Genomic DNA, 25,206 nt, shown 5'->3' with positions numbered 1-25,206 from the left:
CTCGTCTCTATATAATACCTACCATGTGGGTGTGTATATAATATATATGCTACGTATATGGGACAGTTTTACCTATACCACCTTGCCGTCGCCCAAATTATTTTGCTCCCTGATGCTTTGCTTGTATAGGTATGATGTGCCCACCACCCTCTTCTTAGAGCACGCGTCTGTGTCTTTTGTAGTATATAATATTATGTGCGTGCTACAATTTCCCCTTGGCGATCTTCCCGCGCTTTTGCACGTCTTATCTCTTTGCAGTACAGCTTGCGCGACTGTATATTTATATAGGTGGATAACTCTCGGCTCTACCGATATGTATCTTGTAGGAAAATTAAAAATGGCCATTTTTCAAATGCGGTGTACGCGACGCGGATGGATTATAAATAATAACTTACGTGGGGCCAACGAGGCCCACATCCTCGGCGAGGCTTGAGAAAACATACGTATCTCGCGATCAGATAAACGCAACCATTCTATTTTCCATTTGACCAGACGTTCATACATTCGCCGGTTTACCTACTCGTAACGTTGTTGCAATCAATCATCTCTCCAATCGTTTTCACCGTAAATCGGCTTTTTAATTTTCAAAAGGCCGTTTATTAAATACCGAGTTTCCTCCATACAATTTATTATTAATTTACCCCCATGATATTGTAATGTATACGTATATCACTTTTCGAGATAATCTCGCCGTACAAACGTCGATCTATGATTTCATTGGTGAATGAATTTCGTGCACTATATGTAAACCGTGTGAAATATTCAATCGCGGACGAGTTTCGAATTTTCCGAAATATATGAAAATACGAATGCGTATATAACGTCATTCGCGGAGTGAATAAACCGGTCGAGCGTAAAATTGGGTGTTGCAAAATTTCAAAAATATAGAGATCGTCGCGCGTGCGAACGAAACGGAAGAAATATCCACGCTCCGTGCATACACCTTTTTTTTGTATATGCTTGTGCGCCATTACATTCTCGAAAGTTAATATTCAACTTTCCCGCGAAATCAGTCAATTAAATAAATGTGAAGCGTCACCCAATTTATACATGTATGTACACTTCATCCTTCATAGATGATTGTTATTATTGCAACAATTATCGTAATTGCAACATGTGGCCGATTCGCCCTCGAGCAACGACGTCAGCGAGGCTCTCTTGTAACGTACGAAAGCCGTCGAGGCTGCAGATATATACACACCCATACGACGCGTCGAGATTTATAGAATGCCTGGCGGAGCAGGAGGCATGAAATCGAGAGGAGAGGAGGAGGCAAATAAGTGAGCGGCGCAACGAGGCATGCCGGCCGGCGGATCGCTGCAGCCTCACCCCCCCCCCCTTTAAATGGTGTCTGCACCACTTGGTATACACGTATATATTATAAGCCTGTGTACCTATATATATGCATACGTGCATGCAAGGAAACCGGGAGAGAAAGAGAGCTACTCTGAGCAGTAATGGGAGCACGAGTCGGAGAAAGGCTCTGCCGCCGGCACCGGAGGAGGAGGCTGCACTCCTCTCTGGGCCTCACGCCTCTCTCCGTACTCTCCCGAACCCACATAATATATACATTTATATGGTGGAGGTATATGCGCTTGCTTTCTTCGCCGGGGCTGATTTTTCACCTCAATTGTATATACCTGCATAGCCACTTAGATGGGGGATTTTTATCAGTCCCGATGCCTGTCTCTGGATACCTACCTGTGTACCCTTTTACGATTCAAAGTCGAAAAGTTTTCTCTCCGGGGCGATGTGTTTATGGCTTGCACCTGCGCGTCGGGATGCCGAGAATGCCCGGATTCCGCTTTCTATATACGTATAAAGGGAGCCGAGATGTACAAAATAACACTATACGGTTTCCTCCAGGCATGTATGTACCTACAACGTACAAATGTGTGTACATATACCTATATATTCCAGGTGTACTTTATTGGACGTAGAAAACTGGAAAAGGATGAAACTCAACTTTGCTTATTTCACGTCCACGAGGGAAAATAAACATAATCTCCCCGTTGAACGGTTTCGAAATGCCGATTTGGGAATTGCGAGCGCGCGTGTAAATTACATGACACTTATGCCGGCGCATTCGTTGGGCGACGCGGGGACAATATTATATACTTTATATGCGGCGCGCGTCGTCATCGGGGTATTATGCAAATTTTCAAAAGTGGAGCATCGAACGCAATAGAAAACGTTGCCCCCCGCACCTGCAGTGCTTTTGTAAAACGTTACAACACTTGTTGCGGATCGAATCTCCTTCTATTCCAAATATCTGTAATGTAATGAACAGAGAGGTGCGAAAAAATTACGGTTATAAAAATGCACCAACCGATTTTTTGCCAAGAAAAAGGCCCTTGAACCGTTATTGGCCAAAAGTCACGAAAAATGAAAGCTGTCAAAGCCGAAGGTTAAGCATAATAGCCGGCCGGTCGAACACCGAACTCCGTAAAAGAGAGAGAGAGATGTAAAGGGGCCGTGTATAGGCCCAGCATGCATGCATCAGGGCACAGCTGCGGCGGCAACAACGCGCCGCTCTCCTCGATCGCAACCTACGCTCGGCTCGGCGGCTTGTGGCGGCGCTCGCTTTTCCTCCCCTCTTTCCTCTCTTCTGCCGTCTGCCGTGTTCGAAGCGCACCCGTCGCCCGCACGTCGCCAGTCGGCATTCGGCCATTGAACGGGTCGCGTTGCTATTACGGTGGATCACCTAGGTCCCGACGAACGTATACATCGGTATAGAAAACGCGATACATTAGCATAATATTACGTATATACTATACTAGGGCGTAATTGCACGGTCATTTAATTACACTTGACTTACTGCTAGGAAAAAGAAAAAAGAATTCGTACATGCAGCAGTGAAGCTGCGTGCCGCCGCGATCCGCGATCGAGAGTGTATTTAATGTGTAACTGCCGCCACCGCTCAGGCTCCTATTGCTGCTCCAAAACAAGTTTCCCCGTTGATATTGGAGTCGACTATTTGTATACATGTGCGCGCCACCAAGTGACTACAAAGTTAATAATTAATCGAATAGTGTGCAGTGACGTAGTTTGTTGTTAAATTACCCATACATATCGTTTTCCCTTTTACACGTTTAGTGTGCACAGTTTTAGAGTGATTTTGTGCCTGGCTGACCACTTTCTGGTGCCTGTATAACGCAGCTGTCTTGCAACTGCAACGCCGCACGACCAAACCGATATATAGTATATACCCAGCAGGGGCCCACTCGCGACCATGCACACACCGTTACTGTACCTGTAAAGTTCTGAGGTTCGTTTTTTACTTGAGTCTACCCTACTTGTATATATACAGCTTCTTTTCTCGTCATTTCGAGGTTATGCTCCATGTAAACACAAACTCTTGTGTAACTGCTCCCGCAGACGCGGAGCGCACGTGAGGAAGTACAGCCACACGACTAGATAAGAAAAATTAGAGCCTTGCTCCGATTCTCCAATGCTTGTTTATTTCCAAGTATACTCTTTCCGATGTACTTGATGCAAGGTAAATTCATGTTTTCCCTTAGCATGTAACCTTAGAGGTATGTAAAATGGTGCTGCTCGTCTTAGTGCCTTGTATTATACTTTCTCTTAGATGACTGTATAGCCTCATCTGCTCGTATACTTATGCTCCAATTCCGTAGCTTTGTAACGATAATGAGCAGTGCACGAGCTCAATCTGTACTTGCGATCGTTAAATTTTAGCGGTCGTAAAACTTGATATTTATGGACCTCGGAAAAGGAGCACAAGTGACCGGTCTCGAGAGCTTTAAGTATAAACATTCCCTGCAAATCGTTACCTTTTTCGGTTTTTTTTTTTTTTTTTTTTTTTTTTTTTTTTTTTTTTTTTCTTACGCTTGCTTGCATACCAGGGATTATGACTTGGTTTTTACAAGTCCCTCCCGCAATCAACTGCTCATGGGCTTTATGGCTACCACTCCCATTACTTCAATTAACGAAAGATTTGAAAATTTCAAGTATACGCGACTTTATCAGGACCAACCGTTGGAGCAATAGTTGCACGTCGAATGTACACCCGTTGTAAACTCTTGACACGCGAAAATTCACAGACAGCTTTCAACAACAACAAAAAAAAAAAGGTTTCCGGTCGGCGAGCGCTCCGGGGTGCCAAAATTTTCGTGCGCAGTCGAGTGTTTCAAAAGGCTATCACGTTCCATTTGAAATCACATACCTACGTATGCTTCATATATATAATAACGTATTCTATAACAACCTCGCAATATTATTGGATTAAGCGCTACCTACGTAGAAAAATCGAATAAATCCCAAACTCGATAATTAACCTCTCGTAATTTCCTTTGCCCAACAATTACCGCGAATTACCGTATCCGCAGAACGAGCGAGCAAATGGTGATTGGTGATAAACGTGATAAAAGACCAGGGCGTGAGATAGAGAGAGGTAAAAGCGATTGATTGTCAAAGCAGAGATAGCCGATGTATATACATATGGAGTTCAATTTTTTATCACCGGCTCGATTCGACGCGCGGGGCTCTTTGAGCGCACTGTACATAGAGAGAAAGTAGCAGGATTCGGGGGGAGAAAAGGGGGCGCGATTCATCGACTCACGGGATTGCCGCTCTGTTCACAACGCACACACACGCCCGGTGCATATGTATGCATTCTGGGAGACAGTGTACGTATATATATATATACATATAGGTACGAGCCGAGGGTAGAACACTAGACGAACTGCCGGGGCTATTGACGACGACGACTGCGGAGGCGGTAGCGACGCCCTTCTCATCCGAGCGCTCTCGAGCGAGCGTCGGATCGGCAGAGACACACTGCAGTGCAGAAAGAGAGAGAGTCGCGCAATTAAAGCCCCCTTCGAGTTCAACCAACTCCCCAGGGCGTTTGATTAATGAACGGGAGATAGAGAGCTCCGCAGCAACTTATTCTCGATAAACTCTAAATGCTCTAAATGCTCACTTTCCATTCTGTATACTTGCTCGTTGTTTTTGTTTTGGCCCCCGATGATCATCACTGCCGTACTGTGTTGTACATCGGTGCACGCGCAGGCTGTGCGGGTGAATTGACCCTGAAAATCTACGAGATTCCAGCAAGCACTTATATATTACTCCTCCCCTTGGCTGATATGTACGTGCATTTCGAGGTACATTTACAACAGCTCCGCAGACTTTGTTGTTCCGTTATATATATATATGTGTGTAAATGTAATGCCGGGTGAGCCGCGGCGGCGGCAAAACGAGTTTGCCTCCGCACACACCACCGGTTCGAGGAGCGAAAAACCAGTTCTGTTACTTACTTTTATCTCTTTTGCGAGCGCGCGCGTTTTTATAGCCTTTCACCCCTGCGCGGAAACTAATTTTAAAAAAAAGAAAAAATTATTTTTTTGATGGAAAAAAATTTATTTCACCTCGACGGAATTCAAAGTCGAGTAAAAAGACAGCGTTGGCGGGCAGGCTTCTTCCTCGCTTGCGTGTATGTGTGTATAGAAAATTGCTCCCAGTCACGTGAAAAAAACAGCAGTCAAGGGAAGAGGGATAATGCGAGGAAAAAGGAAGAGCGCAGAAGCAAGGTCTCTTTTTTTTTCTTTTTTTTTCATACTCTGCCATAATTTTCGTTGGCTGTGCGCCGTTGCCTCTATATATGTATGCACTGATGCACGGTTCTTTTTCTTTATGTGCTCCCTCGTTTTGCACACTCAACTTAGTTATAGGTACAAATAAAGCCTCTCTGCGGCAGCAGACGAGAGCTGTATAGAAAATTTCATCCTCCTCCTCCTCCTTTAGCTGCTTATATATGTATATATATCGTATATGCAAATAATGGCCAGGCTGCTCTGTTATACCGCACGCATTTAAACGCTGGCTCGACTCCAGCCGGATTTACTTTACCCGCGCTTCGAGGGCTCTCACACTTATGATAGGTATTTTAAGTTTTTATTTATTTTATTTTTTTCGAACCTGCGATGAATTGTCTTTGAAAAGTGACCGATCACGGCTTACTTGTGTGTGTATGGATATTATATATCCCCCGAAAAGCCGGGCCAATAACCCCGGTAATCCGCCAGCAACAGCGGGCGCAACTGGTCTAAATTTATTGGTCCGTTCGTGCGATTCGAGCAGAGAAAAATAAGAGAGAAAAACGCACGCATATTACATCCTCCCATTGACAAGTAAATAATGCCGTTACTCTCTGCTGTCGGGATGTTTTTTTTTTTTTTTTTTTTTTTTTTTTTCTCTGTTCAATTATAAGACCGAATTGGACAGGCATGTTGAAAAAAAAAAAAAAAAAAACTCGATACCCACTCAAATTCGTGCAGATTGCATTTCAGTATCAGAGTTATCGATTTTCCGTACCCGTTGGGGAAAAAAAAAAACGTACATTTTTCCACTGCTCATCAACGATCGCCTTCAAATAAGCAAACTATATTGTTGCTCGCTGCAGCGACGCAATCGCGCCCGATTTTTATTCCTCGATAATATCGCAAAGGAAGATTTGATAAATTTCACTCGCTATAATGTACACCCCCCCCCCCCGTTTACAGCGAGAAAAAGAGCTTTTTATTAACACAAAAGAAGGAAAAAAAGAGGGAGAAGAGGCAGCGGAGCAGAAAACGCGCGCGCGCGTCATTAATAGAGAGAGAGAGAGAGAGAAAAAGAAGCTCGTAACGAGAAAAAGAGGGAGGAAGGAGCGCGGGTAAGAATAAGTAGAGAAAAAGTCGTGAGTCGGGTCGGTGGAGGGGGGGGGCAGGAATGTATAAGCGCATCATCAGCGAGAAAGAATGCGCCAAGTGCTCTCGGGGGCGCTACACACAGACGGCGTACTGTTGGCTTGTACCCCTCTCGTAGACGCCGACGCGCGTCTTATCACTTTTTTTTTCTCTCTCTCTCTTCCTCTCGTCCCACCCCCCCCCTTTTTTTTTTTTTTGCCGCCTCTGTGTGGCGAGGAGAACGCGAAATAAAAGTGCGAGTGAGGCGTGCACCGCGCGCTCGAGGGGAATGGAATGGGCGCTTCTTCCGTAACTTGTTGCTTCTTCGCACGCCGGCGTCGCGAAGCTGAGCGCAGCTATCAGCAACAACGAGGTGCACCTACGTTACACACAAAATGCATCGACCCCTGAAATCGTCGTCGTTATACATGTGCAGCCAACGGTGAGCATTGCTATCTCGATACGTGTGTGGTGTGTATGTATATGTATATTTGCGTATATTTGCACCCACAGAGACAAAAAGGGTTGCATATAAGCTTATCGCGGTAGTGTCAAAGTACATTGCACGTGAATAGCTGATGCTGGCCGTCCCCCCTCTCGAGGTAGGTATATTTCTGGAAAAGCTGCACACACAAGCTGCACTCTCCATACGCTCGGGTGTAACGCCACGGAGAGCAGCTTCTTACATATTCTCTCTCTCCCTATAGTATGTGCATCTCCGATGGTGTTCTCTCTCTCTGGGCTCTGTACGTATATATATATATACATATGAGCTGACATTACCAACGGCCCGGAGAATTTCTCTCTCTCCTCTCCGGTTCTCGGCTGCCCTTCTTCTGCTTCTCACCGCCATCACCGATGTATATATTTACTGTACCCACCAACACCACACTCGAACCACATTTCCTTGCTGCCTTGTTCTCGCGTGGAAACCTCAGCCCTTGTCTACTTCTTCTCTCTCTCCTTCTCCTCTGCATTGTACATCTTGTATGCCGCTGCTTCACGAATAAAGCTGGGTGTGCTCATACGTACAGCGAAAACACTTTTGTGTACTTTCTCTCGGTGCTCTCATGCAATTAATCTATTAGTTTACATAAAATCATGGCTGTCTCATTCGACCTTTTACACTCGCGAATGAATGCAGTGCAGAGGCTGCGTTTCGTTAAACCGAGAGCCAGTAAACCTCTAACCGATACACCTTCATTTACTGAAGCATATTATGAATGTCAACTATAAAAGTTCGTTTTGCCTTTGACTCACAGTGACAAATAATTACCTGCTCTATCATTACACGAATTTATTGTTGAAAATGTATCAACTTCAACGTGCATTACAGTATAACAAAATATATATATATTTCCTTTGGAATACACATTTAACTGTCGTTTAATTGTTATCTCGTAAATCACGTATTGTTTATCAATTTTGAAATTTTTCAGTCATCATAATTAAAAAAAATTCTCCTTTGTTTATTTATTAACTACGTAAATTCCTTTGATAATACAAAAAGTTTTTGATATTGTTACAATTTGACGGTATAGCACATCTAATCGTAAACATCGTTTGTTTATTGTTTGTCATGATTTCTATTAAATGACGCAACCTTAACGATACGTTTTTTTAATAGGCAATTGTTTTTTGGATGCAATGATTTCTTTCTCTCCCTATTCGAGGAATCATTTGTTTGCACATTTATACCCGTGGGTCAAACATATTTTGTCATTTGCGTTGTGCTTCTGCATTATAAGTTTTCCCGATTTTCGAGGCAAAGTCTCGCGTTGTTTTCCACTTTCAGAGAAAAAAAAAAAAAAAAAAAAAAAAAAAAGCTAAGTACGGAAAACTAAAATGATAAGCAAGTCGAGCAGCCTGCCGCCCGCGACTTCTTCTTCTTATTCCGTTCACGCTCCAATTGCAATTTTGATTCCGAAAGCAGCAGACGGCGTGTTTACAGGGTCGTTTGACAAGCGCCCGTACTCCCATTCGGCTAGTATAGTTCATTAAATATTCATCGTGGAGCGTGTAGCTCGGACCGACCGGGACTGCACACTCAGACCTTACACTGGACGAGAGGGCAAGGAGATGGAAAAAGAGAAAAAGAAAAAAAAAAATTCCAACCGAACAGGAAAGTCTCGTGTCTGTCTATAAGTCGGTTCGTACACAACAAAACAGGAGAGGCAGCAGATAAGAGAGCTTGTACATTATAGTGTGTGGTAGTACATGGAGGGTGTATACATACACAATACACAATACAGAACTATTTGGAAAAACGAAAAACGAGCGGGTATAAATATATATATATAGAGCTCTTTTACGCCAAGGAGAGAGAAGTATGGGCCTGCTGAGTGTGCGTCAGCTGTTGGGCCGCTGCATTTCAGGGAAAAACGCCCATGCGGACCATCAGTTCCCCTTTGAGATTTTTTTCCTCTTCTTCTTTCACCAACCCATGACACATTTTCCTTCCTCATTCACCAATATCCTGCGTGTACCTGCACACACAACCTCCTCTTGCTCTTATGTAGGCCTCTCCTTGGCCCAACGACAACCCCCCACACGGAGACCGAGAGAGGAATCGACACAAAAGGTCTGGTTTACGATGTTCGCGTCAGCTGCCCTTTCTCTTTTACCACCACCAGCAGAGGAGGCAGTTTAAGCACCGCCGTGTTTTAAGTACGTGGAGAAGAAAAAAAAAAAAAAAAAGCACATAGCTCTGTTGTACGGCTAAGGGCAACGCTGTACTCCAAAATCACCTATAATATTATGCATGTTGGTGCAGAGGACAACATGGTGAAATTCGCACTTTCCTCTAGGACCTACGTGTGGCTTATCACAGCAGCCGATACAACAGTGGTGAGCTACTGTTGTTGAGATGCTGTGTTCGTTTCAAAGTAAGCACAAATACAAATTGTGACCGATTATTTGGATTCTTTCTTTATCGCCTTGAAAATGCACTCACCATTTTCCTTAACTTTGGTACGCTTTTGTGGGCATACTATAGACGTCAGAGTCATGATCCACATAAAATGTAGAAACTCCATAAGCACACCATAGTGTTCAATAATCTCCGCTACTAGTTATACACCAGAGATTACTTATCACTCAGAAGTAAAATCCAAACACCGGAGGGAGATCACACCACAACTGGTTGACTCATCGACGCTGCATAAACTTTCGCATCCTACCGTTGACTCATTTCAAGGGAAATCCAAAATCCCGCACCCCATACGTATTTAAAGAAAATCCTCATTACATGGACAGTTAGGAGGTCACTTGAGGATAAGTCGCAGCTTCTTTTATTCCTCCAAACTTCAAATACGAAAAAGGACTCCACGAGTATGTTTCTGCAAAAATCTCATTGACGGCCAACAGATGCGTACACTTAATTACATTGATGGAGCAGAAAGTGAGCTGCAGCTGCTACACGATAATCGTTCGCGTGTTTCTAATAAGTAGTGCCGATGATGGTGTTGCTGCCGTTGCAACAATCAAGACGAGGAAGAGAGAAATTTAATGGCCAGGCTAGGCCGTCGGCACTTATCTCTCCTCCGGCCGTGGCCATTTTACCCCCTGCTCTCTCCTCCACTCCATCGTCGGCATCCTCCTCCCATCCTTTGGCTGTGTACTGTATATATAGCCCTCGGGACAAGCTCTGGCTCGTCTTTGTGCTGCTTGGCTGCCCGAAGGCCAGAGAAAGAGAGATACAGGCAGTATATTATCGGTCCAAGAGAGGAGCACTTTTATGTCAGCACACACGTATATTACATATAGATAAACGCTCTGCTTGTCCGAACCTGCAGGGCTCGTCGGGGCTCGTCGTCCTCTGGGCTGGGCTGCGGATCCATTTGCTTTGACGTGTCTTTGCCTTTGCACACACGCGCGACCGTGACTCCCGTGCTGCTTTATATTTTAGCACAGCTTATATATATATATACACGTTCGTGTACTAGCGAAATCCAATTTCATGGTCTAATCAAATTTTGCGAGTCGAGGCTGACTCGAAAAAGATCTCTCTCTTTTTTTTGTGTGGTGAAACAAAAAATCAATTTTCCTCATAACTGGAGTTTAATGCGGACGCAATTTTCATTTTATTACTTCGCCTGAGAGAAAAACTCCCGGGCATTATTATTCGCGCAGCCGAGGGAGTATACAAGAGTATACGCGAGGCGGGCCGAAGGTTGCGCGAAGGAGCGATTTCTGCCATTTCTATTATTATATAGCACACAGTTGTTTTCGCATTTTCAACTAAAAAAAAAAAAAAATTAATAAGAAACAAAAATATCATTTAACGTTACAGCGATGCTTATTCACCATCCCGCTGTCGCTGATCTTATTGATTAAAAAAAAAAAAAAAAACAATTAAGTAATTGTGCACATTATTACCGCTCCAGTGTTCTCTCGGTACATTTTCTAATTATTGTAAATTTTTTTTTTTTTTTTTTTTTTTTTTTTTATGTTGTGCAGACGTTAATTTCTCCTCTCAAAATTTACCATGTTGCCAAAATAATAAAGTGCATCATTCAAGTTAAATGCATGCGGTGTGTGTATATAGCAGCAGCTCAGAGCACCAGTGCGTTAATTTATATTTTTGCATTAAAACAGTAATTAAAACAAACGACACGCTGGTTAAGCGAATAATATATACTCTGGTGTTGTAGTGCTCCGCACTATACTTATACTCCTCATATGTTTTCTTTTTTTTTTTTTTTTTTACATGTAGATTATTTTAAAAGATTAGCTTGACGTCTAGATTCGCTAAAATTTTTTTCACACGCATTTTCTTCGTGTCCTTAGCCGATATAATATGTACCCGGGATATACAGGCACAGTTACCCATGGTGTAACTGATGGCAAGGAGTAGAGCCAGTGTGCGTATCAGCTTTTCCGTTTTAATAACGCGTTTTCTCTCTTGAGCCAAGAAAAACAAAAAAAAAAAAAGGGAACGAGAAAAAGTAACAAACCAAGAGAGAAAAAGAGAGTCCAAGCGCCGGGGCTCAAACGAGTGCTTAACTTTTCCTGTTTAGACGTTTAATTTCCTGTTTTCTCGGGAGCATCTCTTTTCCGCAGAACCAGCAGAAGAAAACACCACCACCAGTGCCGCTGTTACCTGCACCGCACAGCGGAACCGAGACAAAAAAAAAATTTCAACTCTCGCAGCGAAGCAACCTCGTGCACTCCCCGAAAAAAAAAAAAAAAAAAAAAAAAAGAAGAAAGGAAGAAACAAACACCAACTAAAAGTTCGCAGCAAGTGGATAAATAGTAATGCTCATACATACACGCGCGCGCCCAAGTCTCGAGGAGAATAAAATTAAACTTTTACCGTAGGCTGCCCTGGACATTAGGGCTCTTCAAAGTGGAAGTAAAAAACAGTCGTATACAAAGTCTCTCTCCCGAGCCTTGCATCGCGTGGTGGAGACGTACATATTCTATACTTATTGCTGCACACGTCACACTCGAGCGAGTAATTAATTTACCGAGACAAAGAATTATATCATGGAGTGCCAAGTTCTTGTTTTCTTTACGATTATAATATACCTTCTTCTCCCGGAACTTGTCATCCGGTGCACGACAATCGTACAGCCTATGGGTGAATTCGAGGTGAATTTGCATTATAACGCACTCGCAGCTTTCAAGTCCATTAAGCCGCGGGGGTTTAACGAACGCAATGTGTATTTACGCGCACCCACATATTATTATTGTTATTGTTGTTTCGCACCTGGTTTGCTCCAAACGCGTATAAAATACCTGTTCGCTGGTGGGGTGGGGGGGGGGCTTTAACACGGCTATTATTTACGCTTTTGCCGAGAAGAAACTTTAAAGCTTTTGCCCGACTATACTCCACTTTCGCGTGGATAGATAACGTGCAAAGTTTCGATTAACGCGCTGAATCTCGGAGGACTCCCTTACCCCCATCCCTCCTCCCCCCCCCGGATATATCGTATTGCTGCTCACGTCGAGATTTATTTCGTGCCATTTCTTTGCGGTTACCTCGCTCTTCCCCCCTTTTTCTATACGTGTTTATATACACACATTGTACCCACTATACCTGCTGTTTGTGTATCGGTGTATATGCGTATATAAATATTTGAGAGGAATACATATATAGCATATATACACACAGATCAAACGGACGCCTGTGGTTTGCGTGTGTAATATTATGTACAATGTACGTACCATTGAGATTTTATTACGAGTTAACTTTGACAATGTATATATATGTACGGATGTACAATATATCCGCAGGAAGCCCCGGCGTGTGTTTGCTCAAATTACGGCGGGGTTGGCTGCTGTTGTTTGTATTTTGTTAAACACGCACCTCCTCGCACTGCATCATATACCACCTCCCCCTTCCCAACACCACGTATACCATATATGTATGTAGGAGCGGGTTGTCTCTATCTGCTGCAGCTTCGAGTGCAAATAACAATTCTCTTGGGTGTGGTGTGCTATGTGTAGGGGGCTCTAAGCGTCAAAATGAGGATTTGAACGGGGGCCAAGTTGTGCCGTCCCCGGACTTTCGTTATCTTGCCAAAAACTTTTCCTCGTCCTTTTTTCCCCCTCCCCTATCTTTCTGGCGTGTTGTACACCAGCGCTAACATTTGTTTGCTGCCGCTGCTACTACCCCCACCGGATAATTCGATCGTTTAGTACGTGTACCTGGAAGGAGGCGCAAAACATTTGTTTTGTCTCTTTTTCTTTCCCCCGGATCATCATTATCGTCCAAATTCCCGGCAACTATTGTTTTTGCTCCAGCATATTTTATCTATTATCATATATTACGTGCATTGTGTAAGTTGGTCTGTTTTGGTGATTTCACCGAGACTACCCGCACGAGCTTCTACTAAGGAAAATTATACGTATCTAGTTGATAAATAAATTGTTTTGAAAGGAGCAACGCCAAAAGTTGATGAAAATGATGCAGCTGATAAGACGAGAAATGGTGGAATTGGAAAGTTAAGAGGAAATTAAAAAGGAGTTCCGCCGCGTGGCATATATGGCGTGGGAAAAACCTGTGTGTGCTACCACTTCAGCCCCAATGTAGGTTCGCACATATACCTGTATACACATCCGACGTACACTTATTGACAGCGAGTGAAAATAATTTTTTTTTCTCGTATTTTCTCTTCCACTCTCCAATCGCGGGGGAAAAATCACCCTCCCTCCCTCCTCGTACCGCACACCCTCGTATCTCTCTCTCTCTCTTCGATAATGTAACTCTCCTCCGATGTGTTTTCTCCCCTGCTCCCTCCTCACCCACAGCTGAATGCTTTTCTTTCGCACCCCCCTCCCGTTTCTTTGCTTTAATCCGAGCTTTTTCTTTCTTCCTTCCTTGCTCTCTCGACAGCGGTGCACCGGTAGCAGCTACACAGCCCGAAAAACACCGGTAGGTTTTGTTATCATCATTATTTCTCGACTCGAGAGATTTTATTTTATTTTATTTATATTTTTTTTTTTTTTTTTCTTTCGCGCAAAATGCGAGAGCGAAACACGTGAAAAGGGCTGAAAGAGAGAGATACTGCAGCGATGTGCTCGTGTAGCGCGAGCGTCAACACGGCATTTTTTTACAGCGCCGTTTTATATATCAAGCAGCACCAGTTCAACAAGAAAAACACCGAAACTACGTGACGTCCGAGAGTGAGCGAGAGAGGGTGGGCGGAGGATGGGGGAGAGGGAAAAAACCTCCTAGCTCTTCAATTAAAGCTTATATATATACGTGTTCCCGGAGCTGCTACTGGGGAACTATGGAAAAAAAAAAAAATAGAAAAAATCAAACGCAGCTACGCGAATTTTGGTATTTTCTCAGTCGTGGGTATAGGCACCTCGACTAAAAAGCTGACTACAATTACGCACACGGGGAGAGAGAGAGAGAGAGAAAAAACAGAAACTGAAGAATGCCTAGCCTGGCGGCTTGTGTAACCATGTAGTTACCATACACATAGGCGGTGGGTATATAGGTCGAGGGTTTCAGGGATTTTACGCAGAAATCGGAGGGGACTGTAAGTCCCGGGGGGGGGGAGGGGCTCACCACGAGAGCACAGCTGCCGCTCGGTATAATAAGCTCCGCTAATTCGACGGTGTGTGCGGTGTTTCGGCTCCGTACAAATGTATATGGAAAAAGAGAGACCCGTCTCAGTGGTGTGTATAGTCCGAACTGAAAGAGAGAGATCTGCTAATCTCATATGGGCACATACACACATGTACCATCGTTTTCTCTAGCCGCAAAGGTCCATACATATAGGTACACACATGCACATGCGCGCTCTATATTTCCCATTTTCGGTCTATTTTTTTTTTTTTTTTTTTCCCCCCGTTCCCTTTCGAGTACGTACCTCGTTCAGCCCTCTATAATTTAATAGGGTTACCTTGGCTCGAGCCACAGCTCTAAAACACTCAGCAGCCGGAGCTGCCTTCCAATTTTCGATACATATATTACGTTTAACGCACCCATCCCTCACACTCGGACACCATTTTTCTCTCTCCACTTCGGCTTCTCTGTGTCTTTTTATATTTCTATTTTACAACGCTCGAATACGAGCACATGCACACGCGTATATACACATATCCACGAGAGCCATCTCAGATATTATATACCGATGTAGAACCGATCGATCTTCCGCACCATCTATATTTAGGTTTTATTTTATTTACCCTATACATTATATGTGACAACCGTACACACCGGGAGCATAATATATCACACCCACAAGTACATACAAGCAAATGAAACACAGTAGCTTGCACTACTTCATTCGTGTCCATAGATCTTAAATATTATTTTCGCGTACGATCTCTCTTTTCTTCATATCGAAACGTATATTTACGCTTGAGTGTACGGGGTATCAGTTTACGGGGGGGGTGACAAATCAAGAGAAACGAGGAAACGCAGCCACAAGTTCCGAATCCGTACCTTCTTTATCTCCATACATGTATGAATATATGTGCCATATCAGCCCCAGGTACGCGTATATATATAGGTATCCCAGACGCAAACACAGTTGGCGATAAGCGAATTTTCTCGTTAAAACCTTCAGCCGAGACGAACGAGCTGCCGCTGCTGCTATTAAAAAAAAAAGTGGCTCTCTTTTTTTTTTTTTTCCTGCTGTCGCGCCACAGATTGAGAAAGAAAGACGGAGAGGGTCTAGGCTGCACCGCTGGGCTTTAATTGATAAATCTCTCGTGCCCCAGTGCACACTCGCGGCACCGGACTCTAATCAATAGATGGAAGAGAGAGAGATAGCTCATATATATATATATACTACACTCACTCTCTGCACGTCTGGTGGAGTAAAAAGTTCAGGAAGGACTGTAAATAATGACGGCATCGATGAGGAATCCAAGAGAGAGAGACCGCAGCCAGCGGCCGACTTCTTCCCCGTCTACTGATGGTATAACTTGGTACCTATATATACGACGCACGTATAATACGGCAGCTGATTATGCCATGGTGCCTTATTTTCCGTCTCTCTCTCGGCTGGTCTACACACATCACGCTCGTTCGCAATCTAGCGTCATTACGAGCATTACCGTGCTCGTTAGCCTCGTTTAAAATTCACGAAGCCCACTCCCCCCGTACCCACACATACATCTCGTGTGTACGCGATGTAGAGAGAGAATCAGTCTGATATAGCCGACGCTATATAGCGCTCCCTATATGTACATGTATCGCATTAGTATAGGAGTAACAACACCGTATCATAGCTCCCGATAGTTGTTGCACGGTGAAAAAGTATAGCGGTTAGCTCAGCATCTCTGATCCCTCGTGACTGATGTCTACAATACTTACGTCCGCTTGTGCCCGCAATATATATACAATTATGTGTATATTATACAATACACTCGGCGCGCACAATCACGTGTCGTATTTTTCTCTCCATCTCTGTCCCCATAGTGATCCTATCCATCTCTCTCTCTCTCTCGTCTTGATCTACTACTGATAATACTGTTGCTGCTATATCGTTAACGCCTGTACGAAAAACAACACGCCATCACACGCCCAATCGCTGGCGATGACCCCTTTTTTATTGTTATTATTCATCTTATCTCTCTCTATATATACTACTGCAGAGTTGGCCTGATAAACAATCCTCCATTAGACAAACAGTGCACGCAATCCGTTTCTTTTTCTCGACGTAGCGTATGATGTTATCATCAACAATCACCTGGTCATGGACACGAAGAAATGAAATTCATCAAGCTTAACCACACGTATATTGTGTAACAGTAACTGGGTAATCCGCGGATACATTGGGATCAGAAGGAGGAGAGAGAGAGAGAGATAAGAGCCGTCAAAGTCAATTAACGCATAATTGAATCGGTCGAAAGTTCGGGGTTGGGGGGGCGTTGGGGTAGAAAATTCGAGTTTTTCCCGCTTCCGTCTTCTTCGGGAATAAGACGCCGACCTTCTTGTTTCTTTGCCTCCCGGAGGCTGAGAGTCGAAGCTAAAAGGGAGAAAACGTCGGAACACTTACAAATGACGACAGCGCGCGGGACGATGCTGGAACTTTCTCTCCTATAAAGGGAGGCACGTCCAAAACAGTAACGATATCCGTGGGGGCGGGGGGGGGGGCTTATCTCTCCTCCTCTTTCTTCTCGCGTGCGCAGTACAAGATCCGGAGAGTATACGGTTAAAGGCGCAAAAGTGAAATGGACGAGGAGGGAATGTGGGTTAGCTGCTGCTATTCCTTTCTTTCGGGGGGTTGAACTTCTTTTCGATCTGTGCCCCCCCCCTCCAGCCCCCCACGCCCACGCATCGGTCGAGTTTCATTATTCGGCTTGCAAACGACGGTTCGATTTGCTCCGGTGTTTCCCTGGCAATGACCAATAAGCGGATGGAAGAATGCAAGCGCATGCATGAGAGCTGTAAGTGCTGGGGGGTAGAGAGACAGAGAAAGCTCGCGCTGCGAGAGCGAGAATTACGAGCAGGGGTCGTAAAAACGAAGGGAACACGTGTAGAGGGAGAGAGAAGGCCCCTTCAGCCAGTCACCCTGGAACACACGCGTGCGGGGAATGAGAACACACGAGAGCGATTTCTGGCAGCAGGGAGCAGCTCTTTGCATGGACCAAAAAAATATATATATATATATTATGACTTTACAAGCCACGGACGGCGCGTTCTAACCACCCCCCGCCCCTCCGTCCTTTACATTCTCTCCCTCACTCTTCTTTTTTTTTTGCCTCCTTCTCGAGATTAACTTCCCCAATTTGCTTTTTTTCATACACGACACGCGTACTAATTAATAGCGAGGCACTGTTCTAGCTCGGGGGCAATTTATTCGTTGTACGCGATGGCGTAGGAAGAGGACGGGTCCCCACCCCCTTTTTTATACCACCGCGACTTTTAACAAATGCTGGCACAGGTGAAGAAAGAAAAAAATCCCCTCTCCCCCCCATTACAGTAGCGACGACGACAAGTACGAACAGTTGGGGGGGGGGGAGGGAGTGAGCGAGCATTGGCAGCTGTAAGCGAAAAGAAAGAGAGAGAAACGCGGAAAGCAAGTCAGCGAATTGTCAGGCGCGATCGATCACTTGTCCGACCCCCTATACTCTCGCGTGTACTATACTCTGCTGCTACAGCTTCAATAATGTCTTTTCCCCCGAGAGATTAGACAGGAGATTATATTGTACACGCAACCCACTCGAGAGATGCTAGTGCAATGCTTATACTTGTCAATGTTGGGACATGATTTTTTTTTTTTTTTTTTTTTTTTTCTCATACAGACAAGTTGTCGAGCGTGTCGGTGATAATGAATATTATAACAATAATTCATGGTTGCGTGACGACATTCATTGGAAATCAAATTGGATATTTTATATACCTGTTTAATCGGCTCAGCAACGAGGGAATGCAACGTGGAATTTCATTCGAAGGTAAATAAGCACATAGCCGCGCGGGGGAGGGTTTAACTCGGAGTTTAAATATACCATCGGTAAGCAACAGCAGTGGTAGTACGTAGTGCCAGCGATGACACAACGATGAAATATACACATAGCGGCAATTGGGGGAATGGCACAAAAGCAAGTAGCAGAGGATAAGAAATGGCTTGGCAGTGGTATAAGAGCTGGTCGTCGACGACGTTGTCGCGGTGGGTCATAAAAAATAGCGTCGTTGCGCCGTCGTCGTAAGTACTTGTAATAGGTGTATATAAATATATATATATGTGTATACATACAGACACCGAACGAGAGTCTGCTCGCGTGCGCGGCATTAAGCATCGGAGAAAAAGTAGGGAAGGGGGTGGGAGCACTCTGCTGTACTAATACACGCGTAGACGACGAGCACGCGCCGCTTGACAATAATTCGAGCCTCATCACCCCCCAATGTACCCTCCCTTCTGCTATATGCCTACCTTCACGTGCATGCGACGGTATACAGAGAGCGACGGCCCCATTCCGTGCTCTCTCTCTCTCTCTCTCAGCTATATGCTAGATGCTTTCGTGCATTCCCTCGCGTGACGACCCCATGTATATTTATACACCAAGTACCGTAAGTACGGTCGATCAGTATAGAGTATACGAGCCATGTGTGTATATGGTGCAGATGTGGGGCGATGTAGGCCGTGCATCGACGGCTGACCGATGGGTGCCGGCCGGCTTATACTCGCGATTGCGTACACAATGCATACGCACACACACACGGACACACTACTACACGCAGAAAAGAATTGCAGGAATTTTTACCGTAAAAGCAACGGTAATCTTGTGATAATTTGTCATTACGTAAATTTTTACCGTAGATGTTCATGAATTTTTACCGTAGTTTACAGTAATTTTTACGGCAACGGTAAAATTTCCCCTGAAAGTGCATATAGCTATAGGCTGCAGGGTCACGTGGGCTGGAGGGAAGGGCTGACAAGATGTCTACAGGGGTCTGATCGGGGCATTCGATATCTCGCTTAAATAAGCAGTTTTTTCGATAATCCCTATAAAATAACCAAAAATAACGATAATGCGCATGCGTAGTTTAGGGATTATCGAAAAAACTGCTTGAGCCAGATATCGAATGCCCCGATCAGACCCCCGTAGTGGGCTATATAACCTGTATGAGAGAACGAGATAGACGTAACATCTGTATTACCGAAATCAACCTACAGATGAAAGTACGGGTATCTTTTATAAATGGCTATAAGCAAAGGAGTACTGCATCATGTGTCCAACAATTCGTTAAGTACTAATTCTATTAATGCAAATATCCGCACAGGTCTACAATTTATAGGTTAGTCCGCGCTTTAGCAGACAACTGATTAGGTGCACCGGCCTTCTCCTCCAGCCCACGTGACCCTGCAGCCTATGGCTATATATACTCTTTCAGGGGAAATTTTACCGTTGCCGTACAGTAAAAATTATAGTGAATTTGGAATAAATTTTACAGTTACTATAAAAATTACTGTAAACTACGGTAAAAATTCATGAACATCTACGGTAAAAATTTACGTAATGACAAATTATCACAGGATGACCGTTGCTTTTACGGTAAAAATTCCTGTAATGCTTTTCTGCGTGTACGTAACATTACCTAATCACCTATGGGCGCGAGATGCGCGCTCGTAAAAGCCCGTGAAATATGTATACGTGGGGAAAGTGCTTCTCTGGTGTCGAGCTTCTATACATATACGTATCATTTTCTGCACGTGATTAAGTAAGCAAAGTACTCTCGTGTGCGTATTAAGTGGGTGCGTGGTGCACTGCAGAGAGCCGGCAAATCGAAACGCGGGCGTCCGGAGCCACCGTATATACCGAGGATTTTGTGTTATCATGATACGTATAAGCGAGTGCATTGTATAAGGGAGGAGGGCACCCGCCGAGTCAAAAGGGGATCGAGGGAGACGACGTACGTGCGTTCGGGGCTGTAGACACAATCATACTTTTTGAACGGGGAGTCTGAGTCTGAGTGGCCCTGCAACAGCCGACGCGTGCGCCACTCGTATACGTGAATAACAGCCAGTCTCTCTTTAGCGTGTGTGTGTGTGACCCTTTGCCCCCTCCCGGTGTGTGTGTGTGGGTATGGCTAAAGGAGCACGGAATAATAAGCAGCCGAGCGGAAAGAGAAAACGAAGGGTGAATTTCTCTGTTTCGCTACCTCTATTGCCATGTGTGTACCGCCCTTGCTTGCCTCCACCGCTGCTCTGCTTCTAATGATTCATCGGGAAAGGGGATACACAGCTTTCTCCCTGCTCCGCGCGCTCCATTGAATCCATCGTACATACGCGATAGTGTACGTGTATACGTATAGGACTTTTGTACTTACACGGCTCTCCCCTCCCCCTCTCCGCCTTTTTTTTTTTTCTTCGTCTTTCAATACATAATGTCTTTTTTTTACATTTTGCTGCTTTTAATTAGGTGCATTCTTCTTTCGTAGAACCGGTTGAGCGGAAATTTCAAATCCTGACATTGTCGTGTCATTTTCATAGGGGGAGGGAAAAAAAGAAAGAAAATTATAATACAGCCCCCTTTGTGTGGTTCAAAAAAATGTGCGGAATTAAAAATTTAATTCCACCGTGGAATATTGAATTTTTCTCATTTTTTGAAGCACGGTCTATTTAACAAGAAACGAAATTTTTTTTTTTTTTTCCTCATTGCTCTTTTACAATATTTGATCCTTTCAGTAATTTCCGCTTCCGTGAAAATCAAATAATAAGTGCGAAGAGCGGAATATGAAAATCCAAGGGTTTTGTATGACCTTTTGTACGCACGTCTTTTTAAGCAATGTTTTTAATTAAATAGTTGAAGCCTTTTCAAACTCTCTGAGTTCTGAAATTTTTAAAAACCGGCCAATTGAAACAAAACGTCCGCCCATATTAAATTCTTGCAAAATTACACGGAATTCTCGTTTAATTGTACCCCGTGTGCTTTGGATGTCTAATGACGAGGACACAGGGAGAAAGAAAGCACTCAAAACGTGATAAAGCTATCACCATTGCAGTACGTGTGTGCATAATAAAAATGTATACCCTCGCGCGCGCTCATGGTTCAACAGAAAAGCTTTTGTCAGCGGCAAGCTCAACAAAGACTTGCGAGGAAATTAAACGGCCAAGTGTGAGTTTCTGGGTAAGCAAAGGAGATTATGTACCCGTAAGCGACGTCTGTGTGCACTGCTCGCGTTTCAACGCACTTATGACACACACCATTGCACACACTTAATTTACTCTCGTACATACCATACCATACACGTACATGACGTATATAATAGCAATGAATCCCTCTCTTTTGTCATTGTTGTTGCTGTTGCACAACTCATTCAATATCGTATTATTGTAACATAAAGGGCTCTATGCACGCGTGCATGCTTTTGTATGGGTAATAATAATAATGATGATAATAGCGACAACAACAAGAGTCATCGGAATAATTGCTAATTTGTGTTTTGAATGCAGGAGCAAACTTTATCGGGTGTACACTTTAAGCGCTAAATTCTCTCCAATTACTTATTGTTCCACCCATTTCTCTCTTAACATGTTTTGCATAACCGAAATATTGTTACCATAGCCGTATGCTGCCTATACGGCATTATATTTATATTATGTACATCGTTTCGAGCCCAAGTGCGTTGTTGCGTCCGCAACTTTTTCATTTAACTATACCCATTGTGCAACCCCAGCTAGATCGCTCTGTTGAAGGGTACACGCGCATATATTATGTAGTGCTTCGAGGAAGTATTTTTAATCTCGTTTTTAAATATATCGGTGTAGGGCTGCTCCACTCTCCCTCTTTTACCACTTTGATCCGAAAACTCATTTTCATTCTTTGGTTTTTTTCCTTTTTTAACACGCGCCGCACGACTGAGGTATACAAATTTTAACAAGACTCATCATACAATACATATTCGGAGGAGCGCGCATCCTTCGACTTTGTAGTACAAGTAGGCGATCATCCATCGAAGAGGAGCAAAGGGCGATTTTTCTTTTCATTCGAGTTCCATGTCAAAATTATCCATGACGTGAGCACTGCGCAAAGAAAATTGGAGTAGCTCCAATATTAAATTTTAAAAGAGCTGATGGTAGAAATTTTTTTTTTTTTTGCGATTCTTTGCAATATAATTAAGAAGAAAAAATGAAAAAGTTATCTCGAAAGTAATTAATGATTTACAATTTCAATGAAAGGTCTCTGGTGGTACAGGGTATCCTCCTCCTAGTTACATTTTTAATTTGGTGTATTTCCGATCCATTTTACAAATTATCTCGACGTTTCCGTATTTATACAATTCGTCAAAATTGTTGGATCTTCCTGCAAATAACCCCACTTTCCAATTATTATTGGAAAAAACCTGAAATTTCTTTGAGCAGCGCTCTTGGATTAAGTGAAAAAAAAAAAAGAAAAAAGAAAAAAAGGGAAAAAGTAACAAATCGATAAAAAGAAAAGAAAAGGAATATAAGTGGAAACGACGTGAGTGTGGGGAAGGTGGGGGGGACCGCAATTGTGGAAGAGTAACTCCCGGGACGACGTCGGGGTTTATTGTATCTAACATCCGGATAAGGCTGGCCTCGAGCCAAACACCTCGACCGCCACGGGAAGGAAGGTCCAACAGATCAATTGACCGAAACACGAATGAGTCTTGTCCTGCTCGAGCTACACATTTGAGAGCTGTAAAGTAAAAAGAAAAAAAATGGAAAAAGCCGATCATGAACACGTAACGTAACTTTGTACAATTAAGCTCGTGTGTCACTCTCAAAATGTGCGAATTTCACATGATGGTGGTTGTACTCTCGAAAAAAAAAAAAAAAAAAAAAAAAAAAAGTACAAACCCATGGCAGAACTTGTGTGAATGGGAAATCATCGCCAACGGTGGACGTGCGAGGTGACACGATTCGAGCACAGCCGGTGGTGGTCGACGCGCTCATTAACCGGCAATTTCGTTTCGATTCCGTTTCAGCTGTAGCAATTTTTCGCCGTTTCGGGGCGCGCACCAACGGTAGCTAATTGAGCCAAGAGCAAAGTGAGGCCTGCAGAAGCTGACACAATATCATCATCTCGTCGCTGATGCTGTACGCATCGACCGACAGCTCAAATTGTTTTTTTTTCTTTTCTTTTTTTTAAGCTTCACAGCCATATTCCTTCTTGCAATTATGTTTGAGGTACGCGACTTTTATTTTTCTCCTATGGCGGGTTAAAATTAACAACAAAATTACATTATCAAAAAAGAAGGAGCCCTGTCATCCCGCCAGAGCATCATCTCTCAAAAAATTGTACACTATATCTCGATATCTGTGTATATACTACCATAAAGACGGTCGTGCATGTTTATAACGATGTACTGCAGCGGAAGTAGCAGCAGAGTGTAAATTATGTATAGGTAGCGCAAGACCCATGGGAACGGAGGGAGGTGGAGGGGTCTCGTTGAATTCTTGGGAGTAGAATTCGAGAAAAAGAGGGAGAGAAACGCCGAGGAAAAAAAGAAAAAAATCGCGAGAAGGAAGAATAAGTCGGCAGGCAGCGCGGAGTGGAGGGAATGCAAGCCGAGCGACACAAAGCTCGCCGCCCGTGCACTCGCGCCCGCGTGGCTTTAACTCCATACACAGTGATTTCGGCTTTGTTTCTCGTGCACATATATATATATATATATATATGTATATATAAGCGACGGCCCGTCAAGGTCAACACACACGCGCGCGACACGCCCTCCTTCTCTCCCGTTTCCTCCTTTGCTGTATATATAGTTTTGATGAGTCAACCGTGATGTATCGTCTCCGTCTAGCCAGTTCGTCTCGATGGACTCCCTCCGAGTTGGTTTTTGCGAATCACCACCCTCCGATGTACATAAACAGTTTAGTTCACCGGAGCGGCATGCGGCCCTGCCATTTTTATACCTTGTAATGTTCGTGTTACATATATATAATATATACCGATATATACATGTACAAAATCTCCTTTCCGCAGCATCAGCAGCTCGACTAGTCGAGCGCAAGTTAAATCGAGAATTGCCATCGCCGAGGAGAAGCCGAGCGTTTCATCGGGATCGCGTTACTCACAATATTTTACCTCGATCGTTCTTCTCTCTCTCTTCCTCTTCTTCGTGTAACATACGCTATACGCCACGATGGTCGCCTTACTTACTCGACTGATAAATAATTCGCTCTTTATTTCTCCGGTGTCATTTCGCAGGCGATCTCGGCTGTATCGAGTGACCTCCTCCTCCTCCGTCTCTCGCGTGTCACGTTTTCTGCAGCTGCATAAATTTGACGCGCGACTCACTCTCTTTCTCTCCTATCGCTGAATGCACAGAAATGGAAAAATATTAAACCTATATAGCTATTAAGAATATTAGTACGATGAATAGCTGTGAGCAATAAAAATATATACAACTCGATACATATTATACGGAGAGGGAAAAAAAAGAAGTATGATAAGTATTAAGTAAATAAACAATTAAGCGACTCGCAGTTTATCTTTATCATCATCGCAAGATCTGATAATATGTGTCGGGGAGCAGGGAGGGGGAGGTGTTTGCTGTTGTTGTTTGTTGCTACCGTTGTCAGCATCAGAGAAACAGAGCTATTATGCCCTTGTCTCGGCCAAGGGGGGGGGG

General features: G+C 43.8%; 1 protein-coding gene across 1 annotated transcript in view; it reads left to right on the top strand.

The window, feature by feature from the left end:
* The first annotated feature begins 2,674 nt into the window (after positions 1–2,674).
* The window catches only part of kug (FAT atypical cadherin kugelei), a 113,464-nt gene continuing 90,932 nt past the window's right edge, over positions 2,675–25,206 (top strand). The window contains exon 1 of the mRNA XM_014355057.2: positions 2,675–3,268. The gene's annotated coding sequence lies outside the window, so the exon portion shown is untranslated. The remainder of the gene's footprint in view (positions 3,269–25,206) is intronic.

This window comes from Copidosoma floridanum, unplaced genomic scaffold, assembly GCF_036245765.1.
Source record: "Copidosoma floridanum isolate Cflo_tuat_1 unplaced genomic scaffold, Cflo_Japanese_pri ptg000006l, whole genome shotgun sequence".
Lineage (NCBI taxonomy): Eukaryota > Metazoa > Arthropoda > Insecta > Hymenoptera > Encyrtidae > Copidosoma > Copidosoma floridanum.
The sequence above is the reverse complement of the archived record's forward strand: the minus strand, read 5'-3'. Positions and strand labels throughout refer to the sequence as shown.